The sequence below is a fragment of the Asparagus officinalis genome, chromosome 4, assembly GCF_001876935.1.
Source record: "Asparagus officinalis chromosome 4, Aspof.V1, whole genome shotgun sequence".
Taxonomy (NCBI): Eukaryota; Viridiplantae; Streptophyta; class Magnoliopsida; order Asparagales; family Asparagaceae; genus Asparagus; species Asparagus officinalis.
The window spans coordinates 56811902-56820113 of NC_033797.1; the positions used below are offsets into that span (position 1 = coordinate 56811902).

An 8212-nucleotide genomic window follows, 5' to 3' on the forward strand; every position below is an offset into this window, starting at 1 on the left:
TAATATATCTCTTGATTTTCACATCTACCTTAAAAGACTTTTTCCCTAGCTTTTCCGAAATTCCAATATTTTTTTCCGGTTCCCTAAATTATTAGGCTGAAGCTCTAAGAACTGCGCATGAAGGTCTTGGATTTACCTTTAGTCCTATCCTTAGCCTGTATAGTTGACAGTTATCCTAGATCTCTCATATGTGTCAATGATAATCACAACATGTAATTAACCAGAAATCAAAATTTATCTCACTAACTTGTTGTATTCCAACACTAGTACAAACCTGCTTTGCCCAAACGGTTGAAACCATTTGGGTAAACTATGTCCCAAATGGTTAAAACCATTTGACCAAATGCCGTTGGAGCTGCATTCGTTCAAACAGTGGCCCAAAACGGTTTCAACCATTTGGGACTCTCCCTCTCACCATATTTAATACATTTTTAAGAAAAAAAATTTGGAAATAGCTAACACCTTAACACTTGCACAATAATTCTTAGTGGATGCATCTAGGTATATATAGTTGCTTGTGCTCTTGTCCACCGATGATGAGTAAGTACCCATATAGAGTTTTAGAAGTGTAGGTGTACCTAGATTATTTCACGTCTCTGCAATTCACCAAAAATACATATGCATATATGTATAATCGATCATCTCATTAAGAAATGTGTAATATGGATTTTAAAAAGCCATTAGAAGAAAATTCACCAATCCTCCATGGCCCGACTCATGCTTCTCAAGCCACCTGAGCCACCTGTATAGGTTGCTCTACCATTCTTGTTTGACTCTCGGTTCTCAGTATTGCATGCCGCCTCAATCTACACATCAATGTTAGATTTAAATTTGTAAACTGACAATGACAAAGCCAATTACATACTAAAATTTGATTTAATTACTTTATACACATTCTTGTCCTCAGAAGCAAAATAGGCATGAAGAGCCGGCCATTTGTCTCTATCAATCAAAGAGAACGGCGGAATGTCAGAGAGTCCTTCCCTCTCGCCTTTGGCAGTGTTATTTCATAGTTTATAACACTTCTTCTTAATCTAGCATCTACGATATTGAACCCCCTCTTGCATCCTCAACTTCACGCCTTGGTAGATAGCAAGATGATTGAGAGGGAGATTAGGATCCTAGGGGAGAATCTAGTAGAATTTCTGCACAAACAAATGAATCACATTAAATTTTAGGTACTCAATGAATGTAAAATAATTGCATAAATCAAAATATAAAAATATTTGTACCTGAGCATTTGACCAGAAAAGCGTCAAACGACTTATAGTGCTCCTCGCCCCATTCCAAATGATGTGGATACATTCCATAATTGCGGCTATCTTCACCTAAATACTTGCCCCATTTCTAAGCATAGTTGCTGTAAAGTGAATTGGGTTTTCTAGGGTTTCTTCTCATATTCTCATTGATAGAATTGTTGGCTTATATAGCCTTACACACACGTTTACACAAAGGCCCTCTAAGACTCGTTAATTGCATTACATTCTCAACACTCATCCTCAAGATGGGCTAAAGATGTCAATTAAGCCCATCTTGTCACATCCTCTAGCTAGATCTACTAAGCTAAGCCCTTTAGTCAAGCAGTCTGCAGCCTGCTCCTTAGTTGGAACATAGCCTAACTCCAGTAGTCCACTGTTCAACTTCTCCTTGATGAAGAATCTATCAATCTCGATGTGCTTAGTTCTGTCATATTGAGCTGGGTTATTGGCGATGCTGATAGCTGACTTGTTGTCGCACCACAAACTCATCTTGGCCCCTTGATCAAGGTTCAGCTCCACCAGCATGTTCTTCAGCCACATCAGCTCTGCAACCCTCAAGGCCATGGCTCTGTACTCCGCTTCAGCTGTTGATCTCGCCACCACAGATTGCTTCTTGCTTTTCCAGGAGACTAAGTTGCCTCCTACAAATATGCAATACCTTGAGGTGGATCTCCGATCATCTCCACAGCTAGCCCAATCTGAGTCACAGTAGCCTTCAATGTTCACATGGTCACTCCTCCTGAATCTTAGTCCTTTACCAGGGGCACCTTTTAGATACCTCAGTATCTGATATACTGCATCCATATGGCCCTTCCTCTGGTCATGCATGTAGCGGCTCACCACGCTCACCGCAAATGAGATGTCTGGGCGTGTGTGACTCAGGTAGATTAGCCTGCCCACCAATCTCTGATATCTCTCATGATCAACAGTTTCTCCTGCCTCAGCACTCAGCCTGAAACTCTGATCAATCGGTGTAGCAGCAGGCTTGCACCCTAACATCCCTATCTCTGCAAGAAGATTTAGCGCATACTTCCTCTGGGAGAGAACAATCCCCTTAGGTCCATGAGCTATCTCTATCCCAGGGAAGTATCGAAGCTGATCAAGATCCTTCACTTTGAATTCTTTGCTCAATCTTACCTTGAGCTGAGCAATCTCCTTCTCATCATTTCCTGTGATAATCATGTCATCCACATACATTGTTATCATAGTGATGTGACCCCTACTTCTTCTGAAGAATACAATATGGTCGGCATTGATCTGTCTGTATCCCATACTAAACATGGCTCTCCTGAACCTGTCAAACCATGCTCGAGGGGACTGCTTCAGCCCATACAGAGACTTCTTCAGCCCGCAGACCTTACCTACTGTCTGTCCTGTGCCACATCCAGGTGGTATCTCTATATACACCTCTGCCACTAGATCTCCATGAAGAAACGCATTCTTCACATCCAGTTGGTGTAGTTTCCATCCACCATTTGTTTCTAGAGAAATCAACGTTCGAACAATACTCACTTTCACCACTGGTGCAAAAGTCTCATCGTAGTCAATGCCGTATGTCTGGCTGTACCCTTTTGCCACCAGTCGTGCCTTATATCGTTCAACCTTCCCTTCTGGGTTCTGCTTCACAGTAAACACCCACTTGCATCCCACTGCTCTTTTCCCTGCTGGCAGTGTCGCTAACTCCCACGTGTGGCTCTTCTCAAGAGCCCCCAACTCCTCATGCATAGCAGCCTTCCACTTTGAGTCCTTCTTAGCATCCTGCCAGTTGTTAGGTATAATAATAGAATCTAATGATGTAATGAATGCTCCGTGTGAAGGGGATATGTGAGAGTAGGAGACAAATTGATCTAGATCCCAACCATATCTCTTAGGAGGATTTCCCGCATTACTATAAGTAGTCATCCTCTCTGACATTGGTGTCGGGAGAGAGGCAGGAGTAGGAATGGTATTACTTAGAGTGGAGGGTGGTGTAGGTGTCTCAGGAGTTGGAGTAGAGCTGGACAAAGGACTAGGCACTGGCACTGTCACTGTAGGCACGTCTGGCTCCTTCCCCCTCCTACTGTATGTAAGCAACTCCCCTTGAGCTGTAGGCCTAACACCCTTGTCTCCTCCTCCCCCCCTTCGTCTTCATCCTCCTTCTCTACTGAGTACGGGATCAAAATTGGGATTGACCCCCTTGAGCTCTCACCATTCCCTCCCTCTTGCCTCGTACCTCCAGTATCGGGCAAGTCGCCAAAAGGTGAAGTAACCCCCCACTGTGTAGTACGGCTTGAGCTCTCGAAACCGCACATCCATGCTGACAAACAGCCTCTTTTCTATCGGGCTCCAGCAGACATACCCTTTCTAGGTGCCATTATAGCCCACGAATATACACTTCATAGCCCTAGGGTCTAGCTTCCCAACCGATGGTCTGTTGTCCTTCACAAAGCACACACAGCCAAATACCTTCAAGCGTAGGGCCCCCCATTATCTCCCTTCAGTGTCTCACGAGAAGACTTCCACTCCAACACACTCGAAGGCATCCGGTTGATTAAGTAAGCAGAAGTCAATACTGCTTATCGCCACAACACCTTTGGGACGTTCATCGCCATCATTGTACTCCTTGCAACTTCTAAGAGATGTCTGTTCTTCCTCTCTGCTACCCCATTCTGAGCTGGGGTGTATGGGCATGTAGTCTGGTGTAGAATCCCCTGAGCTGACAGATACTCCCCAAGTGTTCTATTGGTGTACTCTGTCCCATTATCCGACCTTAACACTTTTACTGCTGCACAATACTAAGTCTGGATGTGCTTATGAAAATCTTTGAAACAACCAACTACATCACTTTTGTTTTTCATAAGATACACCCAAGTAACTCTAGAGAAGCAATCAATAAATGTTACAAAAAACTTGCATCCATTTGTAGAATTTACTAGGCAGGGTCCCCATACATCAGAGTGTATTACTTCAAACTTACAAGAACTCCTACTACCCGAACTAACATAAGAGTTTCTAGTCTGCTTCCCAAACTCACAAGCATCACACTGCAACTTCTGTTTATTTACTTTTCCAAACAGAGTTGGATACATTTTACCCAAAATACCAAATGACGGATGTCCCATTCGCTGATGGTAAAGCATCAACTCATCTTCTGCACAGACTTTAGCTCCTCCTATTCCTGTCCTTTCCACCACAGAAGTCAACGCTGAGTCCATCCCTTCGCGGTCCAAGTACCACAGCCCGCTACGCCATGTCCCAATCCCAAGTCTTCGTCCTGTCCCTTTCTAATGAAAAATTACCTTGGAAATGTCAAAAGAAACAATACAATTTAGTAGGAGGATAATGACACTAATGGATAACAGGCTAACAGGAAATGAAGGAGCATACAGAATATTAGATAAAGTTATAGAACCTGTACAACTAACAGTGCCCTTACCAACCACATCCTGTGCTGTACCATCAATAATTTGGATGCTCTCTGCTTCTGCTAAGTGAGTGTAAGATAAGAACTCACTGGCATTGCCTGTCACATGTCTGGATGCTCCAGAATCTATTATCTAGGCGGTGCATCTTCCCTCATTTGGGTGTGCACTAAGGGCGTAATTGGCATAGTCCCCTCCAGTGAAAGTAGTAAATGACTCCTCGGACACATCACCTACTGCTCTCTGCTTCCTCCTCAGTGCTGCCAAGAGAGCCCGATCCTCATCAGTGAAGATCATCTCAGCTTCTTCTTCCCTTTCTGCCACTGTCAAGTTTTCCCGGTGGCCTCCTCTTCCACCTCGCCTGCCTCCACGCCCACGGCCATGGCCTCCAGCCTGACCACGTTCACCCTAATTCCTCTCCCTGGGTGGCTTAGGGCACATCTGTCTTAGATGCCCTACCTCTCCACAGTTAAAGTACTGTCTAGTCTCCCCTCTGAATCTAGTATTATCCGGATTGGATACCACCAGTGCAGACTTCTCCCCTGTAAGTCTACCTGTCCCAGCCTATAGCCTGATACGGTTCTCCTCCTGTATCATGGCCGAGACTGTCTCCTCCAGTGATGGGATCTTTGTCTGGGTTAGTAGCAACGCCGTTCTCTGCTCATACGCTGGAGCCAAACCTCGAAGAAACAACATAGTCCTCTTCTGCAGAGAGGCCTCGCGTTCCTTGCACTCCGAGTCCTTGCAGCTTGCTAGGGGCGAGAAGTGATCGTGATCGAGCCACAAGCGCTCCAACTCTGTAGCATACTCCTGTACAGTCCTCTCTCCCTGGATTGTAGCGTTGATCTCCTTCTCGATCTGGATTACCCTCAGGTTATTTCCCACCCCATAGTAGGTCCTCCTCAGTTTCTCCCAGACATCATGCACTCTCCCAAGGCCATCCACTGTGGCAGCAATTAGCTGGACTACAGAATTTAGAAGCCAGATGTACACCAACATATGAGTGGACTTCCACTCATCTCTCCCTGCTGAGTCCTCAGCCGGCTCAGTGTTCTCCCCTGTTAGATATCCCTCTATGCTCCTCCCAGCAAGGGTATATTTCACCCGACACGACCAACTTAGATATGTCGCGGATCCATCAAGTTTTACACCGATAGGTGGAAGCTCTACCTTCTTGGGTTGTGGCTTTGTCGAGCTCTCTCCCGCCGACAACCTCATCAGTTGCATCAGTGTTGAGATCTCCTCAGGATTCAACTTCTTGATGATCCCTTCCATCGGATTTTTGCCAGTCTCCGTCATCGATCCAACTTGTATTCTTGTGTGTAGTAAAAAATTTCGGCAGCACTTTGATAGCACCACAAGAGAGATAGATCAACAAGAGTTCATGTTTCACCAAGGAAACAAGAACTAGAAGCAGGATATCTCAACCAAGTGAGACATCAGCTCTTCCTCTTATGAGTTCTAGGACTGACTTGTCGAGGGAATCTAAACAATCTATTACAACTTTAAATATTGTCAACAATCTATTACAACATCTATCTCATCATCAAGTTTACCAAAGACTACCCACAACATTGGCCACCCAAAATTAAAATGAAATTAAACAACTGTTTAAAAGCAAACCAGTCTTCCTCCCATCACAAAATTAAAAACTAAATCAAACTCTTGTTTAAAAACAACCCAGTATTCCTCCCATCGCTGTTCGGTCACCGCATCCACGCTCACCACACCAAGTTAGCCCGATCCCCCCCTCTTCCGACCATCGAAGCCCTACTCCTCAGCTTCTGCTCCTTGATCGTCGACCTCAAGCTCGACCCCATCCTCTTCTCTCCGATCCTGTGAGGCTCGGAAGCCTCAATTTCCCCTCATGGACCTGTTCCTCGCCATTGTTGAAACCTGCACTCTCGCAGAGTAATACAGAGAAAGAACTTGAGATAGTTGAGAAGGAAAAGAGATAGAAAAAGTGAGATGAACTAAGACAGAAAATTGAAGAGAAGAAGAGATTATTACTCAATCATTCATGCCAGGCTTTTGGGGTTACAATCTCTCCTTTATACAACTCTTTCAAAACAAAACAAGAAAACGTGCACAAAACGTGCACAGACTGTAACAGTCTTAACAGACATAACAGAAACAGTTAGACTGTTTCTAACTAACTCCTAACGTGCACAGACTGTAACAGTCTTAACAGACATAACAGAAACAGTTAGACTGTTTCTAACTAACTCCTACGCATTTATTACAGCTCAAGGTGGTAAATGAAATCCTCTTTAAGTCTTGTAGAACCCTTCAAAGCTCTTGTATTCATCCCAGTGATGTTTCCTTCATTCACTTGCATTTGACAACACTTGACAGGTTGCCAGTTCCTTGGCAGCTCCTCCCGTACCTGACAACTCCCCCCTCCTTAATTTTGACCTTGCCTCAAGGTCAAAGGTGGGGAATCTCTTTACAATATCCCAATAATTCTCCCAGGTAGAATCCAAAGAGGATCTTTGCTTCCATTTTATTAGCACCTGAGATATTAACTTTCTCCCCTTAACCACTGATGTAGGCGTCAAAAAATGCTAGTAGATATCCCAAGCATAGAGAAGATCACTCAAAAATTCACAAGAAAGGATTTCATACTGTTTTGAAAAAATCAAAACAAGTATGAACTGTCTCGCCAGCGAGACAGTCTTTGCTGTCTCGCCAGCGAGACAGTGTTGAAATAGTCAAAACTACATTTGTAACTGCCCTACACGTGTCCATTAACTGCCAAGGGACGTGGGAAACATCATGGGCGAAAATCACGTGGATAACTGCCAAAATAACGGAGTTTGAAACGTGAGAGAACAGTTACAGCGAGAAACTGCCATTTTCCGAGACAGCATTTACTGTCTCGCTGAGCGAGACAGCAAATTTACTGTCTCGCGGGTCGAGACAGCAAACGTTGTCTCGCCCAGCGAGACAGTAAACACTGTCTCGCCGTACTGACTTCTTCGATTGTTAAGTTTTTGCAGTTACTGACCCTTGAGGCTATAAATACCCCCCTAGGGTCACTTCTGACGAGGATCGAGCATTTGTTAGAGCATTCCAGAGCAGAGAGAGCAGAGATTTGGGTTCTTTTCTTGCAACGCCTTGAAATTAAGCTTCGACTTGATTTTAAGAAGAACGACTATCTTACTTCGATAAGATATCGTTTCAATTTCTACTTCGATAACGAAGTTAGAATCATAAGCCCCCTCTTCACGATCTGTGAATCGGCGGTCCACGAACCAAAGCGTTCCCGGCACAGGCAAAGTCCCACGAAAACGAGAATTGATAGACGATTTTCGTGTTTGTTTCTCAAGAGTTGTAATTTTTGATTTGTTGTGTAGAAAAAGTCTTATAAAAAGATTATTCTTTCGAATTTGTTGTAATCGAACAAAGTTATAATGAATTCCACAGCAGCGACTTTTGAACCAAACAACTGACCTCCTATCAATTATTTTTTCTGGTTCATCAACCAACTCAGTAACATAACTGGGGAAATCAGGCTAGAGTATAATATCAGTTCCTATCTTCCTTTTAAGC

At 44.0% G+C, this 8212-nt stretch overlaps 1 long non-coding RNA gene across 1 annotated transcript; it reads right to left on the reverse strand.

Annotated features, from left to right (window-relative positions):
- Positions 626-1401, reverse strand: LOC109835963. The gene is made up of 3 exons (XR_002245753.1): positions 1233-1401; positions 885-1145; positions 626-806 (listed from the first exon to the last, which is right to left on the reverse strand). It is a non-coding gene; the product is annotated as an uncharacterized LOC109835963 (long non-coding RNA).